Source organism: Opisthocomus hoazin, chromosome Z, assembly GCF_030867145.1.
Source record: "Opisthocomus hoazin isolate bOpiHoa1 chromosome Z, bOpiHoa1.hap1, whole genome shotgun sequence".
Taxonomy (NCBI): Eukaryota; Metazoa; Chordata; class Aves; order Opisthocomiformes; family Opisthocomidae; genus Opisthocomus; species Opisthocomus hoazin.
The window spans coordinates 51,686,522-51,711,897 of NC_134454.1; the positions used below are offsets into that span (position 1 = coordinate 51,686,522).

The window sequence follows — 25,376 nt, forward strand, 5'->3', positions numbered from 1 at the left end:
ACGTCCTCCACCAGTCCCTCCTTGTTTGTTAACACAAGGTCCAGCAGCGCGCCTTTCCTTGTTGGTTCCTCCACCACTTGCATCAGAAAGTTATCATCGATGCTCTGTAGGAACCTCCTGGATTGCACCTGCCTAGCTGTATGGTCTTCCCAGCTGATGTCAGGGTGGTTGAAGTCCCCCATGAGAACCAGAGCCTGTGACTGTGAGGCTGCTTGCAGCTGCCTGTAGAAGGCTTCATCAACCTCCTCCTCCTGGTCGGGTGGCCTGTAGTATACACCCACCGTAATGTCACCCGTGTGAGCCTGTCCCTTAATTCTAACCCACAAGCTTTCAACTCCTTCTTCACTTGCCCCCAGGCCAAGCTCAATGCATTCCAGTTGCTGCCTCACATATAGAGCAACTCCCCCACCTCTCCTTGTTGACCTGTCTTTCCTAAAGAGTCTGTAGCCATCTATGACAGCATGCCAGTCATGCGAGTTGTCCCACCACGTTTCTGTGATGGCGACCAAGTCGTAGCCGTCCTGCTGTATAATGGCTTCCAGCTCCTCCTGTTTATTGGCCATACTACGTGCATTGGTGTAAACACACTTGAGCTGGGCTGTCAATCTCACCCCTGGCCTTGGCACTCTAAGCCTAGGCTCATCCCTAGTGAGCTGGGCAATATCCCCTTCCCCCTTCAAACCTAGTTTAAAGCCCTCTCAATGAGCCCCGCCAGCTCGTGGCCAAGAATTCTTTTCCCCCTTTGTGATAGCTGAACTCCACTTGTTGCCAGCAGGCCCGGTGCTGTGTATACCTCCCCATGATCAAAAAAGCCAAAATTTGACCGATGGCACCAGTCCCTGAGCCACCTGTTAACCAGGTGAGTTTTCCTGCCCCTTTCAGTGCTGTCCCCTGCCACTGATGGGATGGAGGAAAACACCACCTGCGCCCCTGATCCCTCAACCAGTCGCCCCAGTGCCCTGAAGTCCCTTTTGATGGCCTTGGCACTTCTTTCTGCTACCTCGTCTCCGCCAACCTGCATTACCAAGAGGGGGTAGTAATCAGAAGGCCGCACCAGACCAGGGAGTTTCTTCGCAACATCCCTAACCCGGGCCCCAGGGAGGCAGCAGACTTCCCTGTGGGATGGGTCCGGTCGGCAGATCGGGCCCTCTGTTCCCCTCAGAAGGGAATCACCTATGACAATGACCCTCCTTTTTTTCTTAGTTGAGGCAGTTGTAATACGTGGGGCTGTCTGACTCGTTCTAGGCAACCCCCTGGATGGAGCCTCACCTTCACCCACATCCTCTGTGGCCAGTCCCTCACATTCCAGAGCCCCATACCTATTGCTTAAGGGCAACTGAGCAGGTGAGGGAGGCTGGGGGGAAATTCGCTTGCCCCCCCGAGCAGGGACCTGTTTCCATTCCCCCCCATCTCTTAGGCCCCCTCTTTCTGCTCGGTGGCAAGAGGGATGGGGGTTCTCTGCTTTCTGTGGAGCCGCCTCCTGCTGCCGCTGCCTCAGGGAGGGTAGGGTGCGGCTCCACCAGTCGATCTCCCTCTCACACTCCCGGATGCTCCTCAGCCTCTCCACTTCCTCCTTCAGTTCTGCCACCAGGCTGAGCAGGTCATTCACCTGCTCGCACCGAACACAGCCGTTGTCTCTGCTGTCCTCCGGTACAAGCGCCAGGCTCAGGCACTCCCTGCAGCCAGAGACCTGGACACCCGCGTTCTTGCATGGGGCCTCCGTCTGGGTCCCCACACTCCTTCGAGCCACACCTTTACCACGGGTGGTAACCATGGCTAGAATATCTCCTGGAAGAGCGATGCCCACTACTCGAGTAGCCAGAAGGGGCGGCTGTACCCTGCCAGTCGCCTTCCCCGCTCGCCCTGCCCGCGCGAACTGCTGCGCAAACTGCCGCGCCGCTCCCGGGCTGCTGCGCCGCCTCTGTTTGCCGGCTCTGTTCGCCCGCGCTCCTGGTCGCTCGCGCTCCCTGGGGGCTGCTCTTATCCCTGAGGGGGTTTGGCCGCTGTCACACTCGACTCCGCCCCCGCTGAGTCAGAGCTGCTGCTCGTTGGCACTTCCCGCTTTCCCGCTGAGGGGGGGGGGCTGGGGTCTCCTCTCTCTCTTGGCGCTTTTTGCCGCCTCGCCGCTGCGGTTTTGCCACCGGAGAAAGGGTCCCTCGGCGCGAGCCTCTGCTCCAGAACCCTTCACCTTCAGTAGCTTCGCCGAAATGCACACTGCCACAAACCCGCCAAGGCAAGCGCTATGTGCTCACAATGGTGGAGGCCACCACCGGATGGCTGGAAACCTACCCTGTGCCCCATGCCACCGCAAGAAATACCATCCTGAGCCTGGAAAAACAAGTCCTGTGGCGACATGACACCCCCGAAAGAATTGAGTCGGACAACGGGACTCACTTTCCCAACAGCCTCATAGACACCTGGGCCAAAGAACACGGTATTGAGTGGGTGTATCACATCCCCTACCATGCACCAGCCTCGGGAAAGATCGAACGTTACAATGGGCTGCTAAAAACCACCTTGAGGGAAATGGGGCGTGGGACTTTCAAAAACTGGGATACTCATTTAGCAAAGGCCACCTGGTTCGTTAACACCAGAGGGTCCACCAACCGGGCTGGTCCTGCCCAGTCAAAACCTCAGCGCCCCGTAGAAGGGGATAAAGTCCCTGTAGTGCACATGCGGAACATGTTAGGGAAGACGGTTTGGGTTAGTCCTGCCTCGGGCAAAGGCAAGCCCGTCCGTGGGATTGCTTTTGCTCAAGGACCTGGGTGTACCTGGTGGGTAACGCGGAAGGATGGGGATGTCCGATGTGCACCTCATGGGGATTTAATTTTGGGCGAGAATAGTCCATAAATAAATTGTATAAAGTTAATTGTTAAATAACCCTGTCACTGTCTGTTATCACTGTTATAATTGTTATATTTTGTACCAGTAGTAGCATAGTAAGAATCGTCCAGATTAAAGAAGGATGGACTTTTTCGACGAAAACCTAGCACAGCACAGCGATGATGGAACTGGACCTGGTTTTTCAACAACTGGCATCCAGCAACTTCATCAAGATCAACATCTCCTGCAGACTGTGGGCACGGGCCGCACCAGATACATCAGCCGTGAGCTCCGGATGCAGCAAGTGACCGCCCATCACCACACGTCACCTCTCCTGCCACGGAAGACCGTTACGACAGATGGAGCCCGAAGTCATGGATTAAATGAACTCAACGGACACTTTGGAGTGATGATCCATAGACTAAGGGAATGATATCTGGAGACAGGAGAAGTGGTGGTGATCAACCGGACAATGGGGGACCTGGGCATGACGTAGATGGTATGGAACAAGGGGTGGATAATGTCCTGGGTTTGGCCAGGACAGGGTTAATTTTCACCAGACTCCAGGAAGGGGCACAGCCGGGGGGTGGGGGCTGACCCCACCTGGCCAAACAGAGCCCGGTATTCCATACCATGTGACGTCACGCTGGGTTCCGGTGGGGGGGGCGGTGCGGCAGGAACGCTCTCGCAGCTGGTGGGGGCGCGGCGCCAGTGCTGTTCGGGAGAGCGGCTGTCTGGGTAGTACGGTTCGTTGTTGTGTTTTCTCCTTATCTGTATCGTTGTTGTTCCTGTTTCCCTCTGTTTGCTGTTCTGTTAAACTGCCCTTATCCCGACCCACCAGTTTCTGCCTGTTTCTTTTCATTCTCCTCCGCACGCCGGCGGGGGGAGGGGCGGCCGCGTGGCGCTTTTGTTGCGGGCGGCAGCCGAAACCAAAACACCAACATTTAGTGATCCATTAAGAATTAGATTTCTTCTTTCACTTCCGCAAGTCTAAATAAGTAGTAAATCAACTGAGCTGAGGAGCTGTAAAGCCAGAGCAAATTCAATCAAAATCTTGTCCTAAATACACAATGGTATTTTAATCCAACAGCTATTAAACATAATCTTGCTTCCTAGATTGTAGTTTTTAAGTACCTTCTAAAACTGCTGAAGCTGGTACTGCGACTACACTGTCTTACGCTCCCCAAAGGTTCTGAACATTTCACGCATTTTTTTCTAGTCACAAACGATATGGAACAAATTAAAGGAAAATGAAGCTCTTTGAAGTCAGATGTCAAGATACAGAATTACCTGGATTGTTTAAACAGAAGATTGCACCCTAAATCACCCAGAGTAAGGTGGCTGACCCAGAGCATTTGTCACTGGCCATAGAACAGATGGGATTAGCATCAAATATTTTGAGCAATTATTGTCACAGAAAATTCTTGTTAAAAAGCCTAACATTGCATCATTAATTCACGACTCTTCATTTAGGTTGCAGTTCATTGTGGGTCTTCAGTACTTGCGTACTTGGAGTGTGTACACATCCAACCAAAGTAAATAGAGGCATCCAAAAGCACAAGCTCAGAGGGATACTCTACTCCTTGTTGAACAAAGGCCTTTGTGCCAGCTCCTCAGAAGCAGTCTGCAGTCTTGGATCTTGTTTGCGGCCGCTCTGTTTACCAGTACTTTCAGAAACACAGTCTATTTTTGTGCCTGAAACACCTAAAATTTGTAATAAAACAACCAAATTATCAAGTAACTCAGGAGTTGAACAGGCTCAGAACAGAAGTTTATAGAAGTCTCACTATGACTTTTTAAGAGAGGGAGAAAACTGTGGCAGACTTTCCAACCAGCCTGGTAATGATCCAAAACAATGAAGTGTATTAAGAGATCTTTGTCTTAGGAAACTACCAGTTGTGAGCCATCAGAATTATTAGTACCTCACTTCATGTGACAATGCTGTGACTGTCTGGCACTCATTATTTGCAATGACAAAGCAGATTTCCTGGAAAGGAGCAATTTGGTTTTTTTAAAAAATATCTGAAGTACTACCTGCATTTGTGTCTTTGGAGATGCCTCTAGAGTACTGTCAATACAAGGCAATGCAAAGTTTCCAAAGCTGATACACAAGGAATGAGAAAAAATATCAACCTTCAAGAAAAGGAAGGAGAACTTTGCACAGCAACTGCTGTTTGTGAGAAATCACAGTAGCCAGACTAATGCTGTGCTTTTTTAAATTGTGTGCAGAAGCAATCTCACATAGGTTGGTTGGGGAAATACACCTTTTCAGAGGTGACACAAAGAACTTCACCCACTCATCATTCTGCTTTGTCTTTGAATACAGTGCACATATTACATGCAAGTGTATTGGGTTTGTGCAGCAAAGTTTTAGGAGCAGGGAGGTCATAGGAGTGGCTTCTGTGAGAAGCTGCTAGAAGCTACCACCGTGTCCAATAGAGCCAATGCCAGCTGGCTCCAAGACAAACCCACTATTGGCTGAGACCAATCCCGCAAATGACAGTGGTAGTGCCTTTATGATAACTTATTTCAGAAGGGGAGAAAAACCTGCTGCGGAACAGCAGCCAGAAAGAAAGGAGTGAAAATATGTGAGACAAGTAGCCTTGCTGACACCAAGGTCAGTGAAGAAAGAGGTGGAGGAGGTGGTCCAGGTGCTGGAGCAAATTCCTCTGTAGCTCCTGAGGAAGATTATGCTGAGGCAGGCTGTCCTACTGCAGCCCATGGAGGTCCATGGTGGAGCAGATCTCCACCCGCAACCCATGGAGGATCCCACAGCAGAGCTGCCTCCCAAAGGAGGCTGTGACCCCATGGAGACCTCACTCTGGAGCAGGCTCCTGCCAGGACCTGTGAACCCATGGAGAGAGAAGCCCACACTGAAGCAGGTTTGCTGGCAAGGTTTGTGAGACTCTGGGGGACCCACGCTGGAGCAATCCATTCCTGAAGGACTGCAACCCATGGAAAACACCCACGCTGGAACAGTTCTTGAAAAACTGTAGCCCATTGGAAGGAGAAGGACCCTCTCTAGAAAAGTTCACGGAGGACTGTCTCCCATGCGAGGGTCCCCGTGCTGAAACAGGGTAAGACGGTGAGGAGGAAGGAGCGGCAGAGACAACATGTGATGAGCATGCGCACGGTGACTGCAATCCCCATTCCCCATCCCCCTGCACTGCTCGGGAGGAGGAGGTACAGAAATCGGGCATGAAGTTAATCCCAGGAAGAAGGGAGGATGTGGGGGGAAGAAGTTTTAAGAATTGGGGTTTTGTCTCATTATCATACTCTGATTTGGTTGGCAACAGATTAAGTTAATTTCCCCAAGTCAAGTCTGTTTTGCCCATGACGGTAGCTGCTGAGGGATCCCTCCCCACCCTTATCTTGACCCACAAGGCTTATGTTACGTTTTCTCTCCTCTGTTCAGCTGAGGAAGGGGGAGTGATAGAGCAGCTTTGGTGGTCAGCTGGCATCCAGCCAGGGTCAACCCACAACAGCGAGTATTGCTATTGGTCTTCCTTTTTTATTGGTTCTTTGCATAGACCATCATGTATTTGTGAGTACTTCAGGCTCATGGGATAAAATGAAGGCCTGCAAAGTCTTGACCATGTTTTTTAGATTTCCAGAACATTCTTTCTTATTGAAGTAATGCATTTGATTTAGAACCAGCATGGGGTGGGTATAGCTATAATTTCTCTGTCACCTTCGTGCACTTTCCACCTCATTCCAGCTGATTCATGCATTCTTTTGTTTCCCATGCTTATGGCAATGAATATCTTTAGAGCATATATGGAGCTTTCTTGTGTCTCTGGAGTTGCCACAGTAATTATCGGGTGAGGTTTGATAGTTTATATGAGACAGGAGGCCAGATTAAATGACTGCAGCATCCCCACTGAAAGTTGGAAATTGTGGCTCGTACTAAAAAACTTGAATGGGAACACAAAGGAAAGAGAAAAAAAGTTTGGTTGAATTTTAAAGAATTGGTGCAGAATATCTTTTTTTCAAGCCTTCTCTAGTACAAGATACAGCCAAATCTCTGCTGCTGCAGATAATGACTCTTCTACCAAGTGGCAGTTTGAACAACTGTATCTGCCTTTCTTCTTCTCCATTTCAAAGCAAGACTATTTTAAAAAGTCCCTGTTTGTAGCAAAGCGATTCCCAACTCTGGTTCTAGTGTAGGGAAGATTTTTTCTCTTTTGTACTTTGATTATGTCTCAGATGTTTCAGGAGTACACGAGTAGGATGGATGATTATCACTTCATTTCTAAGTGTTCAGAAAATTATTTAAGTTATACTAGAATAACAAAAATCTCCCTGTCAGTCAGTGCTCAGGGACTGAGGAAGAACGACAAGAAAATTACAGGTCCAAATGGAAGAATAGAGTTCTGTGATATAATTTTAAGTTTCGTGCTTCTCTTCTTGATAATAAATAATAACAAAAACACCTCTAATTCACAGCTAAAATTTAATTATAACTAATGCATAGTTTTCCAGTCAAATCTTGTTATTGCATCAAATCCAAAGTTTAGTAAACTGCTTGTCCTTCCAAAGAGTCTACCTCAAATTACACAGTACTCCTAGGCTGAGAGGAAGAATTCCATAAGATCATTCCTGACTGGAGTGAGGAAGACAGACAGCAGAAGCCCACCAGGGTACTAAGTGCAAAATTTTCAGTTTTATTTTGATAGACATGGCTTGTGTCTACTTTAGTACTTTGTTTCAGAGGAAAAGTATTGTTTTGAAGTGATTCCCTTTATGGAGCTAGTGACTGTGCAATGGTTCATTTTTGTGAAAAAGCTTCCTTTTGGAGGACACTAACACTAAATCTCTGCTCCAGACATTCACCAAAAGTACCCAACCACCCACAAGGGTCCAAGACTGTAAAGGAACCTTACACAGCCTTAAACCGTATCTCTAATAGAAACATTTGGTCCAGCAGACAGAATCAAATATGATCTGAAAGAAGACCTACAATGAGGACACAGTACAGATGCCAGGCTCTCAGCACAAGCTGCTCCAGTCTCCTAATCAGATAATCACTTGAGTGGGAAGGGAGGTTTCTAAATCCAGCCTCCTGCCCAGACCAGATTCAGCAACGAATTAAGATTAGGCTTCTCAGGGCTGCCCAAGCCAAGGTTTGAAAACCTCCGAAGGTAGAGACTCCATAGCTTCTCTGGGCAACCTATTCCAAATTCAATACTTTCCTATTGCACCAAATTGTTTCTTCATGTAAAGGTAGCCATGGGAACAGACAGGTATTAGAACAGTTCATGACATGAAAAATTTTGTATTGCAAGGCCCATTTTCTATTACCTTTACCCTCCCTGTAAAATGGCAATGGATACTATGTTTTGCAAGTCAAGGGATGTGTGGGTGTAATTGAGTCTGTGTTTCACCTTCTTTAAGTCAGGTACGACGTTGCAGAGGATTTATATAGTCCAATTCTGCTTCTAGTTGTGACAGTTAATTTTCTCTGCACACCTTTGAATATTTCCATTGACAATGCCACGACACAGATGGTCATTTCTGTCAGCGGAGGTTAAGGTTACGAAAACATTTTTAAAGAATGCTGTATGTTTAATGTTCTTGCCTTTGGTGAAGGTGTGGTCTAAATTTTTCATTTATTTCCTCCAGACTTTATTCTGAGTCTGTGATATATCACTTCAACTCAAAAATGTCCTGATCCAACCATGGTTTCACTGGAACAATAGCATGAAGAGTAAAGACGCATCCTATGTTTTGCAGCATGCAATAGTATTTGATGATTTTGAATATGATGTTTATTTAAAGGGCAAGGTTAATAGCAAAGGGGTTTTGTAACACTTGCTTTCTTTCTCCTTGTGTCACAGTCATGTACACCGACACAAGACACGCAGCACATCTGTACTTTTCAACCTCTCTTTCAACTAGCATTTCAGAAGAAAAGTAACGAAATGGCCCGTCTTGTTAAACACTCATTCAAATTTCTTTCTGTGTATGATGGGCTTCCCACAACTGCTACATAAAGTACCAATTGAAACCAGCCCTGTCATATATACTTCTACAAAATATGAACAGTGCTAAATACTTTAAAGTGAATCAATTTCCAGTGAAAGTGTTTTAACCTCCTTTTAGGTCAAGAAATAGCAATTTTCCAAGCTCACAGTAACCTGAGAATTAATCCTGAGAGGCGGGTGTGCACTGCATACTTCATTTGGTCTGTGAAATTTATTGAAAATACTCTTTCTCAGAACAGTGCTTGAAGCTTTCTATCATAAATTTTAGGTGTGGTTCTTCTAACTTGTATTCTAAGTTGTATTCAGAGCTGATTTCTCTCAGATCAACCAGAGGATTTGCAATTTGCAATCTCTTCCTTTGTTAAGAATATAACAACAGAATGAGCAGCAAAACATGACAGGGTATGCTCATACATATAAAACTTTGGTACTCTGCTGAAGCAATTTGCAAGTAAAAATATGCACTCTGTGCATTCACAAGAGTAGAGTACTTATGAAAATGACATTCTGGCTCTAGTCAATCAGGGGTTTTTGTGTTGAAATTCTATTTCTAGATGCATTGCATTCAAGATTCAGTACATTGAGGAGTAACAGCACAAAAAATATTGCTCACACTGTTGACCCTATAAACAGCTGGTGGTGCAAGGAGAGAAATATTAATTCTTACAGTAGCTTGTCGAATGACTGTAACCATGATAGTGTCAGAATGCTTCTTTCCATGGATCATTGAAACATTGTTACTATTCCTCTTACATTCCTGTCAGTATGTTTATTATTAATCATATAAAATATTTTACTTCCTTTAAAGAATATCTATTTTGTTCTTCATCCTTAAGACATTTATTTTTAGAAATGAATATCCCCCATCAGTAATTGAGATCAGGTGTTTGGTATCACACACGGTTCTGTACCCATGGAATATTTTTTAGTTGATTCTGTAATACCACTTTTTTACTACTAGTAATGAAGTAAATTAGCAACTGCAGGCTGTTGTCCATGGACATTCAATCTACAGAGAATTGGCTCATCACAATACACTCATACTTCTCCTTGTATTTTTGGCTCTACACTTTCAAAAAATGTAAATTTAGGAAAAAATATTCAAAAAGGCATAAATGAAGTTGTGAAGACGTGTAGGAGTTGGCCAGTTAAATTCCAGTGGCAACTTTAAAATCCTCTCCTGAAAACGGATTTTGTTTTTTTTAAGGTCTGTTTTTCCAGTTGAGGTGATGACCATAATGGCTCTAGAAACATAGTGAAATCTACACTGTACTCCAAGCATGGGCCAAAACACTTACTCTGGAAATGCCAAAAAACTCAAATGATAGGGAAAGCACTGGTATGGTAGTCCAGTGAATGGTCTGGTAGCAGAGATAGCATTCCTGTTATGGAAAGGTTTTAGATCTCAAATTTCACACATGAAAGCACAAACCGAAACATCAACAACACCAACAGGTCAGCAGAAACATAAATATCAGTTTAAAATACACAGAGTGCAACTACATAGTAGTCATTTAACCCTATAATTACTCTATACCTCAAGCAAAATTTTTGCAGCTTCCTTGATCTAGTGAATCACAGCAGTATCACCAGACTTTGGCCTAGTATTTTCCTCATAAGTTTCTTCACTCATTCACAAGGTCCTTGTTGACATCACTGGAATTTTTTGGTCCATTTTTCTTCCCTCTGCAAGTTATCTGACATTTTGTTCCTTCACCCAAAAAAACACAAAACCTTCCTGTCTCAAGCAGAATTGCTAATCTGCAGTTGCAATCTTTGTATTTTGCTTAATACATAACATACATTGCTTATTCCTGATGAGCATCCTTGGTGTGTGGCACTTTTACTTCTTTTTAAATGGAGATAACTCATCCAGTCAGCTTCAGACTTGTATGTGCGCATGTGTTTATCTCAAAAAATAGATCAAATTCTTTATTTCTAAGAAAATAAGTTCAAGCATGACCTGTGCTAGGAAAATAGACTGTTGACCTTTCAAACTACATGAAGAGCTCGTGCCAGTAAGAAAGGGGAAGAAAGAGTTTTCATGTATCTTCCCTCTCTTGAATTTCCTTTGCAAAACATGTGTGCTCTGAATTGAGGATACTTTGCTGTCAATGAAATAGCAGTAATGAATGAAGATTCCCATTATTGAAAGAAAATGAGAGTACAGCCTGTTACTTCACAAAAAATGTCCCAACTTCTAATCCGTATCTATTTGTCTGCTGTTTCTAAGATCCTCTGCTGTACACACACACATACCTACAAAGTAGTCAAAATATACGTAAATGTGTTTTCAAGCCAAAAGCTGAAGTTCATGTTTCTTACTGAAAGTTACTGCTGTCTGTAGAGCAAATCTGGCAGTTCTTAATCAAAACTCTGCGTAGTCTTTTCACAATTTCTCTTGAATAGTCAGTATGGAATATAGCTAATGCATCTTTTATTATATTCTTCTGGTGATAGCCACTTCATCATGCCCCTACTAAAATTCCTGAATTTTAACTCACAGATTAATTTCCAAAGCTCTAGTATTAAAACGAGCTGTCATAATGGGTTAATGTACTTGAAATACTTCCTCAGCATTTACAGTGTTTCCCTGACTATCTCCTTTGAAATTAACCGTTAATTAGAACATTGTTATGCACACTTCCACGTGCTATAAACATTTCTGAAAGTAGTTTGGTTCAATGTTTTTCCTTTCCGACCAGTTATACTCCGTTTTCACCAAATTTCATGTCTCACAGTGCAATTAATATGCATAAAAAGATAACATGGGAATGAAGAAATGTAAACCAAACTCAAATCTAAGTGTGGAAGAGAATAAATATACCTCACATAAATGTACGACATGTTGACTGGTTCCTGTACGCTAGTGTGAATCACTAGGTATGGTACAGAAAATTTGGAAATCAGGTCCATGGTTTTCTTTCGTAGGGAAATGTGCTTGAGTCTCAATTTCTCATTACCCTGGAAAGACAGATCTGTGGCAGAGCCAGTGGCCCATCCTGGGGCCTTAGGCTATTTCTGTGGAAGCAAACTTCTCCACACTATTTAATTGTTGGCATCTCCCTGTAGCCCCACCAACATGCACTTCCCAAATAACTTTCAGGTGAGGCTCTGTGACAGTAAATGGCAGGGATTGCTTCGAATAGCACCGCAGGTGAGACGAGCATGTCCTCAGAGAAAATGGAAGAATGGGGAGATAGCACTGTAAATGTCATGTTCAAGACGTGTCACTGTACTTATGTCTTTGAAAGAGTGATACAACTTCATGCTACTTCCTTCCTCTCAGATCTTTTCAAACCACATGAACCTTGTCCCTTTCAAGAGACAAACATTTACATATCAAATATAGCATATTGTTTATTGACAATATTCTGTTAAAGGGTACTGGATAAGAGAACCTAGATAGTCATTTCAACTATTCTATATTTAAAAGCTACCTCGAACTTTTGTTTCTGACAAAATCATACAGGGTTTATGAAAGGTTCTTAATTTTAAAAATTATTCTATACCTCAAGGTATAAAGCCTTTTAGAATTACTTCTATTTGTCAAACTTCAAAATTTCTGATTAAATTTTCAAGTAGATTTCCATATTTTTGAGAAACAACTACTTGTGTCTTTTAATTTTTCATTTTTGCATGAGTTTGGGTGTTAATTGTCTTTTTTAGTCTCAAAATTCTTCAGTTATATATATATAATCTTATTCAATTAAGATTTTAAAACTTGGCTGTGAAGAAAAACATTAAAGCAGGCAAAAATAAAACCCAGATATAATTTCAATAGAATAGAATAGAATAGAATAGAATAGAATAGAATACAATACAATACAATACAATACAATACAATACAATACAATACAATACAATACAATACAATTGTTGGAAGGGACCTAAACCATCACCTGTTCCAGCTATCTGATCACTTCAGGGCTGACCAAAATTTAAAGAACATTATTAAAGGCATTTTCCAAATTCCTATTAAGCATCGACAGGCACAGATCATCAACCATCTCTCTAGGAAGCCTGTTCCGTGCTTGACTACCCTCTCAGCAAATAAATGTTTCCTAATGTCAAGTCTGAATCTCCCACCGCCAAGTATGAACCTTCACTGTTGTATAAACAATTATCTGAAGAAATAAGGAAGGAAGGCAACGTGAGATCAACAACCTGATACTCTAAATTTATAACTGTGATATTTCCATTACTGAAATTACAGAATTTTGTTTTTTATGAACAGTCCAGACCATGCTGATATACATTAGTCAATACATTGCAGATGCAGCTACTGACTTGGAGTGTTTGGGAGCCTTTCCAAAGTCCTCTGACTTTTTTCTACTGAAGTCCATGCAGTAAGAAAGACAGAAATCATCTACAGCTGACTTAAATTCCCTCAAGCAATGTTTGGGTGTAGTCTTACCATGCAGCTTGCCATCCTTTTGCATCTGCAGCTTGCATTATCTTTACATTAAAATAAAGTTCAGTGGAAAATGGCCCTTTTTGCATCTAGTACTCAGCCTAAGGCTGAGCCTGAAGTCTTTGAGTAGAAGCGTTGCACTGCAAAACAATCTTACAGTTTTCAGCCATAAAAATCACAAAGTTTAAGTTTTCAAAGCCATTAAAGTTACACAGTGTTGAATTTGCAAGTTGTTATAATGCTAGAAGACCACAGCTCTTGGTCTGTCGAAGTCCCAAAATCTTCTCTAAAGAACAGTTAGATCGAGCTGTTTGCATTGCTTCTGTTATGGAGGCTTTTCCCACCTCAGTATCTCTAGGAATGTTATGAGTAAGAGAATGTGGAAATAAATGCTTGGGGATAATTTAGAGGCTAGGATGGCCTTGGCCACCTTAAGACTTAATGAGACTGCTTGGGGTCCTCATTCTGCTGAAGAATCCTCATTACTACGGTTATACAAAGGTTGTTCATGGCTTCAAGTTGTTGCTGAAGGAAATTCAGAAACTGACAAAAGACAAAATGACTAGTGAGGGCATATTTAGTTGAAGTAAGTAATCATTGTTGCTATGGTTATAAAAGATGTGACTGGTATCTTAGGAGAAAGCCGTAAAGTTGGGTTCTTCTTCATAACATGGAAAACGTGAAACACTAATGTTCCTGTAACAAAGGACTTCTGCTAGCCAGCATGCTGAATGTTCATCCCCATCTTCTTGCCTCCCTTTTCCTCTGCACTATAACAGCAGCCAGGGAGTGCAGTTGAAAAATACCTGTTGTAGCCTTCTTTCAGGATAAGGAAACAGCCTTTCTCCCTTTGTCACTGTCAGTGAAGCTGAAATACCATTCTAGCTCTAGTGTCTGCATGGGCTCCAGCTGGGACTTCAGGGAAAGAAAATGAAAACAAGGCATATGAATGCTGATTTATAGCAGCACATGCTGTAATATATATTGTGAGCATGAGTAACACAAAACTACAAATGCTTACATGCACTGGATCAGAGTGGAACTGCAACTGAGGAGTGAACATGTGGCAGCATGCTTTTCCTGGCACTGTCTCTTGCAATGGACTCATTTGTGTGGTAGCCTGATTTTTTTCAAAGAAACAAGTTCCTTGTTTAAAGTGAGTGGTACACATAAGACTTTTCAGTGTCCCTGAAAAGAGGATTCAGGCTTTCCTTTTCTGGAAAGAAAGGAAAGCTGTAAAGCCTTGTGTCTGTTGGAAAGATGCTTAGCTCTTGCTTCATTTCTTCTCCCCTGAGGTAGAATGACAACTGTGACCTTTCCAGAGAGCTCCCAGTCCAGGAAAAGCACAATCCTTTGTGACTCACTATTTTGCCTTTAGTAATTCCATTAAGTAATTAATTCCATTAATTTGCATACATATCCAGAGACAGAAAAACTACCTCCTAACACTGGTGAATATATATGGCATCAGAGGGCTGGAGCAATGTCATCCTTGTAGCGAGTTCTACGCTAAAGTTTCACTGCAGCAGTAGGAGTGTTCTGCTGTCCCAGGCTACCACATCCTCCCATCTCCAAGCTCCCTAAACCATTACGAAGTAGACAGGGAATATCACTTGTGATACTCAGGGTGGAATCCAGAAAGTGTGGCACAGAATTTCATTCCTCAGAGAGGCTCCTGAAACCAAGCTACAGTAATTTCTTTCTCATAACACAGAAACTCTAAAAATTGAAAAATACACCTTTTATTGATTATCACATTTTCATAATTCTTTGAAGCCCTTCATAGAAATGTTATGGCCTGGTTGTCAGAAAAATTTGTCGTTTCTTAGTTCTGCTCTGGATTAAACCTTGGCTACCTGAGCCTGGTCTATGCACAAAAATGACCTTCCAATCTGGGCACATGATCCCCCAGTTTGTCCTCATACCTACTACAGAAGGCTGCAACAACAAAGCAGGTGTCCTTACACAGACTGCAGCATGTCACCTGTTACCCAAATTGGCTCTCATGCCATCCTCCAGTGACACAGGTAGCAAGGAAAATGTACTTTGGCAAAGGATTTGTTGATGATTTTCAGTGCTCTCAACTCAAGTTCCAGTTCACAAGTAACAGCAGGCCAAGGTATCTGGCTACTTTCCAAAAGCTACAGCATATATGAAGCCTGACAGCATCTGAGAAGCTCCTCTGGTAACTTCCTTCATCTCAGTACCGTGCTTTAAGGAGGAACTACTGCCATGTCTCCACTGGACAGAGTCCTACCTTAATATTCTGCCTTCTGACACCCCATTGTAATGATACAGAGCAACGAGTTTACACATAAGAAGGGCAGCGTGCCAATGAATGTCTCTGGCTGGTCTCATCTATCTGCCCCACAGAGATCTCTTTCTTGCTTAGCTTGAGTAGGTGACTTCCTTCCTCCAGGTATTGGGGACCTGTTAAACCTGTATGTGTTAGACTGTTACTCCTGAGTGTTCATACTTCTGGTTCAAAACCACTTGCCTCCACAGGGAGATAGTGTTATTAAAAGCCAGCTGAGTGCAGCAGTCCAGTTGAGCCCTCTCCTTTTTCCTTCTAATTGTATGTAACATGAACTATTTCTTCAGCTTCTGGTGCCTTCTCTGGGTAAAAGTTTGTTTATAGAGGTCTTCTGCTCATCTCATGCCCGTATGAGGCTCCACTGTCCAAAACAGTGGATGGACTGATCTAAGCATTTCACATACGCAGTCGCTGATGGGGGTCCTCAGCTTCCCACGAGTGCAGGGCAGACAGCCCTTTCCGTTAAGGAGTCCCGTACAGACTGGAGTGTGCTCACTGAAATGCATGGCAAAAATGCTAAAGGAGAAGCCCAATATATTGCAGCCCCAAAAGATCAAACATATGTCCCTATAGGAAGACTTTGTGTAAATTGGTGCTATTTACGGGTAGCTCTCACCGGGAGGGATTTTGCTAGGCTGAGCCTGCTGCCCTGGTTCGAGTGGATAAACATGGTACAATGCGCCAAGTGCAGTGGCTGTCAATATGCTAAATCCCTGTTACTACTTGCAGATGCACACTAAGCCACTTCAAAGCTAGGTCCCTTTTTCTGTTTTCTGATGGATACAGTCTCCTGCTGCTACATACAAATCTTTGTGGTAGACAGAGAATTAGACAGAAAAGAAACCAAAAAACAGCAACAACCAACAACACAAAATCTTTTTTTAAGTCTTAGATTTCTCATTTCTTTCTTACAGTTAGATGTGGCGGTAACACTGTTTAAGTTCTGCTCAGGTGCTCTGTAGAAATAAAATAGGTAGACCTTTCCAGGGCAGGAGTTGTACACATATGTAACTGTGCTCGTGATGTAGAGGCAAGAGAGATATCACACCAAGACAAGTACTAAAATCCAGACCAAAAGGAAACCTACTGCATGCCAAAGCTAATATACTTTTCTAATCCAATATTATTTACTGGAGTAAGATATTTTTACTCAACAATTATTCTTGCAGGCTTACATTTGGTACAAATTTTCATTCACCATTCTCTTCATAACATTCTGCAATGAGTCACATCAGACATCAGAGATCTATTCTTTGAAATCAGTCGTAATAACCCATATGGCTGACACTTAACGGCATATGTGGAGTTTTCCAGGTTAGGTTTTATTTCGTTTTTCACATGAGCTAACAGCCTGATAGATGGGCTTATTCTAATAACAGAGAAAAAAAATGTCGTAAATACTTTTGGCAGCTATGTTAGTCTTAACTACAACACATTGAAAACTTCCACTCTTGGTGACCAAACTGTCTTAAAAGGAGTGAGTTGTGACGGTCATTTTCAGCATTCATGAGCTGGAAGAAGGAGACAAAATTCCTGGCAACAATTACTTGAATTTCCACTTCAGGGATTCAAGCACTTTCCCTGCTGAGGGACATAAAAAGTACAAGAAAAACAATATCCTGGAGGATATCCGAGGTATTATGGATTATTTACCTGAGCCTAAATAGCTAGCTTTAGAGAGACGAGTTTCCTTTCTAAAACCTACAGAAATGTTCCATTTTTCTGTCACAACCTCCACATGTAAGACTTCTTCTCTGGGTAAGCAGACAGCAACACTGAGGGAATCAGCGTACGAAGGGTTGGTAGAAAATACTAGTGCTAACGTAAGGTATGAAGGCTACAAAGAGCATTTTTTCAGCTTAAATTAGAATCTGTTGCAAGCTGGGGAGATGTTTTGAAACAAGTGAGACAGAAAAGAAATACAGAGAGTAGTAGGAGACCAAAAATCTAAAACAGCAAAGTATGTTCACAGAAGCAGAGTGTGGTGGGTTGACTCTGGCTCCTCAGCTGGACAGCGAAGAGATAAAGTAATGAAAGTCTCATGCGTTGACATAAGGAGGGGGAGGAATCACTCACCAGCTAGCGTCATGGGCAAAACAGACTTGACTTGGGGAAATTAACATAATCTGTTGTAAATTAAATTAGAGTATGATAATGACAAATAAAACTTAAATCTTAAAACTACTTCCCCCCACATCCTCCCTTCTTCCTGCGATTAACTGCATGCCCGATTTTTCTCTACCTCGTTCCCCTGAGCAGTGCAGGAGGATGGGGAACAGGGATTGCAGTCACCATGAGCATGCTCATCACACTTTGTCTCTGCTGCTCCTTCCTCCTCACCGTCTTATCCTGTTTCAGCATGGGAGTCAGTCCTCCGTGAACTTTTCTAGAGTGGGCCTCTTTCCAATGGGCTACAGTTTTTCAAGGACTGCTCCAGCATGGGTCTTTTCCATGGGATGCAGTCCTTCAGGAACGAACTGTTCCACGGTGGGTCCCCCACAGGCTCACAAGTCCTGCCAGCAAACCTGCTCCACTGTAGACCTCCATAGGCTGCAGGGGGGCCAGCCTGCCTGTCACTGCTTAGAGCAGGGCAACAATAAATGGAGTGGCAGATGTTGTCTCTTAACCCCCACCCTTCCACCAGAGGAAGGGAAAAAGGAGAAAACAGGAGAGACTCTTACAAATTAAATATAAAAAACAGCTTTACTTCAAACACTAATAATACTAATAACATTAATAACAAGAGAAATAATGCAAAATATACAAAATCGATACTGAGTTTCCCAGAGCTGCGTGCTGGGGCGCTGGCGTCCAGCCAGCAGCTGCTGGACAGCACCAGGCAGTCCCAGACTGGCCTCAGCAGTAGGCAGGAACTGGACTCGGGAATGCACAGATCAGAATCTGGGTCAGGATCTCAGGCAGGACAAGGGGCAAGGTCCTCTTCAGAAGCCGGCTGTAGATGAAGACAGCAAGACCCTCTTGTGATCCCCCAGCTTTAAACTGAGTGTGACGTGCATGGCATGGAATACTTTGCTGGTCAATGTTGGGTCACCTGTCCTGTCTACTCCTTCCCGCAGGTACAACCCTTCATGACTCCTCACATGCGAGACCTAAGAAGTCTATCCGTGACCTTGGCTGCTACAGTAATAACAGGGGGCTTTTTCTGCATTCCTTTCCTACCGTTAGCTCAGTGTAACTACAAACATTAGGTGTTATCAGCTTTGGAGCAGACACTGTCTGCAAAATATGCAGCCAGCTTCAGAAAAATGCAGTTACTTAGAAGAACTTAGCTGTAAGGAAGATTCACTAAAAGAGAATCTGTCCTGTTTTAATCAAAACCAAGACACTGCCTCAGCACAGTCTTCTCCACAGGCTGCAGGGGAAACCCTACTCCAGAGCCTGGAGTACCTCCTACCCCTCTTTCTTCACTGACCTTGATGTCTGCAAGGCTGCTTCTCTCACATATTTTCTCTCCTCTCTCTCTGGCTGCTGCTCCACAGCAGGTTTTTTCCCCCGCTTAAATATGTTATCACAGAGATGCTTCCACTGTCACTGACGGGCTCAGCCTTGGCCAGCAATGAGTCCATCTTGGAGCCAGCTGGCACTGACTCTATCAGACAAGGTGGAAGTTTCTAGAGACTTCTCACAGAAGCCAGTCCTGTAACATCCCAGCATCAACACTTTACTATACAAACCCAATACACAGAGCAACATTAGTGGGGTTTCAAAAGATGAGATACTACGAGAGCAGAGCACGAGAGACAATTATAATTAGGAAGTTCGTTGCCAAAATCTATTGTTGAGTTTTAACTGGAAGATCAAAGTAAGAACAGAATGGGTGATATGACCAAGAAAGAAGGAACAAGTTTCCAATTACTTTTGTGCTTTATTGCACCAGCAAACAGATAATGATACATATATGCGCTGGGACCCTGATCACCACTAACAGTAGCCTACAATGTTTATTCCTTAGCTATACAACATTTGTTTTTCAGCTTTTCTGGCAATTATTAATTCACCTTTGTTGGTTAGAAAGAAATTATAATAGATGGCATAACAGGTGTTTCTTATCCAAAGTTGAAGGTAAATTCAGGTCTAAAAGGAGAAGAGATACACTGAACCTCCCAGATAATTGATTGTCATAATTGGAAGCTTCCTTCTGATCCATGATACACATGAGTAACCTGACACTTGCGTTGAACTCCAAGATATGTATTACTGTACTTCAAACATTTGTTACATGTGAAGGATTCATAAGGAGGCAACTAAGCAAGATGATTATGATGTATCCTGCCTTCTCAATAGGGCTAACAATGAAAGCTTCTTTGAGGGGCTCGGTTACCTTCTCAGGGAAATGCCAGGGGAATCTTAATGGCCATTAAGAGTCCCAGATGCAATGCAAAAGTTAGTCTAATGTATTGGCCCTAGTAAAGTGCCTCTTCCCATCACAGCAGAATTGGCTGTTACTGTTATACATGGATTATGTCTATTTTTCCCCTCCTTTACAAAATTTAAGACTTTGATGATCTCATCAAGGGAAATGATGATAGATACAGAGGTCCATGATTAAATTTGCTCAGCAGCAATCTGTAAATAACCTGCAGCATACCATTTCCATTTTTTTGTTTCATTCTGTAACCTGCAGTGAGTGTTGACTTCCAAGTGCTGTTCAGCAAAATGGAAAAGTACACAGCTGACTGATTGGTCCTCGTACTCTGAAATGAAAAATGATGAGCAGAAAGTCATCACAGGAAACCCCAGAAAAGAAACCAATTTCAAACCAGTGAGTGTCCCCTACATTTTCACCTGACTACTGCAAATAGCTTTTGTGCTGTGCCTTGTCCTCATCATAGGTCAATAAGGAAAACTGCCTTGTCCTCATCATAGGTCAATAAGGACAACTGCCTTGTATTTAAGAGAAAGCTGATTGTTAAACTCCGTGATCTCTGCAGAGTGAGGAGGCACACCAAAATGACTGTCCGTTCATGGGTGATTAGAGTCAATAACACTAGAGCCTTGTGTTGCTTCATCTGTCTTTTTCTCATCCATAAACCGAGCAGAGTTTTGCACAGAGATTTCACAGAACAGAGAGAGTGGGGCTTCTGCTGAACCCCCCTGTTTTATCTATCAGACCTCACTGTTGACAGAGGACTGTTATTCTAAGATGTGTAACAACCTTGGCAACAGTGGCATAATCTAGGGACACCTCAGATTAAAGCAACTCTGTAAAGATCTCCATCTAGGTGTTTCCAGACCACATGCTTGTTTATTTTCTAAGACATCATCGTTCTTCCCAGGACTGAAGAGCTGCTTCTGCTCAGTGGAGCCTGGAAGAAGGAAATGCGTGGAGATCTTTCTCACCAGCCTCTGGCAGTTTTTCATTTCTCTGATCTTTGTGCATTTGTATTCATGGAATTTGTTATTGTTGCTTAACTTCTCAGAGAATCATTGGATTGAAGCACCTCTCTTCATTTCTCTAACTAATGCCATTTGACCTGCTATACAGTTTAATCCAGCCTCCACTTTTGAATGGATTTTCTCACAAGTGGCAATCTCTAACAGGGTCACTTTGAGAGGCAACCCCATTGCATGTTACCTTGCACCATAATGAGGGCAATTTCAAAAGGCATTCAATCAAAAGAAAGGGTGTTTTCTGCAAGAGGCTTGTGTCCTAGGTTGTCGCTTGTCCTTATGGGTGGCTGAAGCTATTGAAACATCTCAGTCTATATCTTGTAATTGTGTTAGTTTTGTGTTTCACTGTGGCAGAAGTTGCAGCACTCCGAGGGTACTCCTAGCAGCCACCAGGAATTTTGCAAGTTTAATGGGAGCTGAACTGCCCTTCAGGAATATGGGACGATTCCCGCTTTCTCAGGCAGGCCTTTTCAGAAGATTTCAATTTACTTGACCTCTGAGACATGAACAGATAAGAAGGGATGGATAAAGAAGGAAAGCAGGGAAGCTGTCAGTGTAGAATTCGTATTAGTCTGTTTTTCCAGTTAGTGGGAGGCTGTGATTTGCACTGTATATGAGAGATTAGAATTTTTCCTCCACTGTAACACCTTGGCTGTAGATTTGTTAATCAACAGTCCTTTGACATGCCTGCCATAACACCTTGCATTTTTTCACTGTCTCTGACTTTCATCCTCTCTTTTTCTCATTTAAAGCTCACAAAGTGGCTGGATTGATAGTCTTTGAAACTCGCTGCCCATGGAAAAGTTGCAGCACGGGTGGCTGCAGTGTCTCCCTTCCATACGAGTAGCAACACCACTTTTGAGGGAATTTTCTTGCTGCTTAGTCTCAGCCTCGCTACAAGGAAACCACACCCTACACAAGGACAGACCATTTCTTCTCCAAAAACGGAGTGTGAGAACTCTCTGTAGGAGCTGCCAAAAAGGGTACCAAGTTTTATTAACAATGTCGTGATGTTACCGTTCAGCTATAGTGAACCTCATGGAGAACAGCAGCATATGTTCGGTTATTTTGTTTCAAAATGCAAAATAAATGGGAGTAGAAGCATTTTATTCATTTTAGCTGCTTCATACTGGAATCATAAAAAAAAGCAAAGACATGATCTGTTGATTTAATTAAATAGACGGTTGCTACAGTAAAAAAAACAGCACAAAATCCAAAACCAAAATAAAAAAAAAACACCGAACAAAAACACCACCAAAACAGCTTAATTTTAAATAGGCAGTAATACTGTAAAATATCTGACTGTCTCAGTGAGTCTTAAGTAACCAAACTTTCTTTCAGTTTTACTGTTTATTTCTACTTACTTGGTTTCCCACGCAGAAAAACAAAAGTCACGGTAGAGAGTACTTGGCGAGGAACACCTCATCTGTAGCTGCTAAGTCACTTTCCTATGCTTGTCACAGAATCATAACATACTTTTTAGTGATTTTTAGACTAAATGAGGGCCACTGGACCTCCATGTTCCCATCACCATCTATTTCAGAGGACAAATAGTTATGGAAAGTGGGATATATTTCCTTGAGGAAGTGCAGAACTGCATACATAGTAAAATAAGGCTGCACTTTCAAGCTTTTATTTGTGATTAGGAATGTTAGGAAGATTGTTTTTATCTACCTTATGATTTCTAATACAAAATAAAATTCTTATGGCATTGATGAAAAAGAAGAAATGAAACTCTGGTATGTATGTTTTTTATCCAACTAATCCTAATTCCCCACAGAAAATAACACAGAATTTATCAGCTAAGTTTGTCCTTTACGCTCACTAAATATGATAACACTGGCGAGAAAATAAATCGAGCTAATCAATACATAATGGTTCTGAAGATGTGCACTTAAATCTGAGTATGTTAGGAAATCTTTTTAAGGATGTTTAAAAAAAAGAATGAATAAAATATATTTTGGGACATGATAAGCAAGTGAATTTCTCAGGCATCTAGGTAGTTCAGCACTAATAACAAAAATAATTAGTAATTTCATGGCCGTATCACATTCCTTGTAGTTACTGCATACCTTCTACTTGTTTCATTTATGCCAAAGAGCACACTTTTTCTTTCACTCCATAATGAATAGAATCATAGAATTGTTTAGGCTGGAAAAGATCTTTAAGATCATCAAGCCCAACAGTAAACCTAGCACTGCCAAGTCTACCACTAAACCACATCCCTAAGCACCACTTTTACACATCTTCTAAATACCTCCAGGGATGGTCACTCAACCACTTCCCTGGACAACCTGTTCCAATGTTTGACAACCCTTTCGGTGAAGAAATTTTTTCCTAATATCCAATCTAAACGTCCCCTAGCACAACTTGAGGCCATTTGCTCTCTTCCTATCACTAGTTACTTGGGAAAAGAGACCAACATCACCTTGCTACAGCCTCCTTCCAGGTAGTTGTAGAGAGCAGTAAGGTCTCCCCTCAGCCTCCTTTTCTCCAGGCTAAACAACTCCAGTTCCCCCGCCCTTCCTCATAAGACTTGTCCTCCAGATCCTTCACAGATTTTGTTGCCTTTTTTTGGACACACTCCAGCACCACTATGCCTTTCTTGTAGTGTGGGGTGCAAAACTGAACACAGGAGGTAGATACACAGAATGACAGTTGCAGAGGAAGGTGCCCATCCTTACACAAATACTGGAAAAGAATAACATATAATAAGAATAATTCTAGAGATACAGGGCTCACATGCCTTCTTCTAGCACTAAGAAAGCTGACAGCAGTAGATTCAATCCAACAGGTTTCAGTTGTCAGCAGCATTGTAGCATAGGTTACAATGAGGTAAAGAAAAAACAATGAAGTACTGAATTCGTCTCTCTCTTACAAACTTTAGTGCAGACTAGAAGCAACATAATCATCCGTTATGAAAGGATACGAGGCCATGGACAAAAGCTGCATCAAGGGAAATTCTGATTAGATACAAAAAAAAAAAATCACAGTAAAAATGGTAAAACATCAGAACAGGTCGTTCAAAGCAGCTGAGGAATATCTTTGGAGATAGTCCAAATCAGACTGAACAACTGGAGCAACCTGAATTGACCTCAAAGTTGGTTTTCCTTTGAGCAGAAGATCAGACCAGATGACCTCGTGTATTCCATAATTTTGTGATTGGAAAAACTATGCAGTCTTGGGTGTCTTGATAACAGGGAAGCACCTGGTACACCCAAATAATTAGTGTCCCACTGAAAATACTCTTATGTTTCCAATGTTTCAGAAAAAGGCCAGAGGTTTATTAAACAAGTTCAAGTAACCAGGCACTCAAAGATAATTTAAATGCAATCTGAAGATCACCATAGACAGACCAACTGACTGAATAGTGCTTCTTGAGAAACTGATATGCAAGCTAAATTATTCCTCACCCTTCCTTTAGGCATAAATATGAATGTCTAGCCTCCAGCAAAGGTACAGGAATGATGAAAACCAAGCTGCACAGCATATCCACCAAAGGCCTAGGATAGAGGTGCAGACTCATGATCCAAGAAAGATTAACTGTGACAAGTTCCCACAGTGCCTAAGCTCTCACACATAGCTCTCTGACCTGTTTATAAGGAACTCTGGAAGGAGGCTGGAAAGCTCAGTACCAAATGATTTCAGTCAACGGTAGTTTAAACCATGCTGAGGAGATGTTGAAATACTATCTGAAATGGCCCATTTTGCTGCTTCTCCTTCACAGGCACCCATGGGAGGCAGCAGGTTAGCACCCATACAGTTTCATAGCGAGATCCATCGGACACTAGCTCAGATCAGAAAAGACCACACATCTCTGAACAAAAGGCTTCTATTTTCAGCAAAAACTTGACTTACCTATTCAGAACTGGCAGTCCTTACAGGAACCATCAAGAGCAATGGGGTGACACTTTCCCATCCCACAGAATGTTATGCCCAAGAACACAGGATGGTCTGTATGGATAAATGGATAAACACAAGTGTCCATCTAAGCAAATACATGACACACAGAGGACCAGCATTCTCTGAAATAATTTTTTTCACCCCTTCGTCTTTGGTGGTTTTTGAGGGGACATTTCTGCTTTCACCTGGCTAGTAATATTGTAACAGCCATGGTAACCACAACAGAGACTGCACATCCCAGAATTTGCAGGGTTTCGTCACCCTGGGAATCATCCACACGAATAGTCAGCATGAATTTGGTCTCAGAGCTCGATGTATTAACATAGAATAACCTGTCAGTTACTTGCATTGGGTGAGATTTTCTTTTACAAACTTCTACCTATTTTGTAAAAAGGCACCACTTATATAGGACTCTTATTCCCAAAGGCCTTGCATTGTTCTTGGTGAATATTTACATGTACGTATAACACACATATATACATCTATGTGTTACATATTGCTATACCAAAGCACTGCAGCTCAGGGG

At 42.7% G+C, this 25,376-nt stretch overlaps 1 long non-coding RNA gene across 1 annotated transcript; it reads right to left on the minus strand.

The window, feature by feature from the left end:
- Positions 1-18,391: 18,391 nt before the first annotated feature.
- On the minus strand, positions 18,392-24,897 carry LOC142358856 (uncharacterized). Its single transcript, XR_012761907.1, has 3 exons — positions 24,806-24,897; positions 20,145-20,250; positions 18,392-18,488 (listed from the first exon to the last, which is right to left on the minus strand). It is a non-coding gene; the product is annotated as an uncharacterized LOC142358856 (long non-coding RNA).
- Between the last annotated feature and the right edge of the window lie 479 nt (positions 24,898-25,376).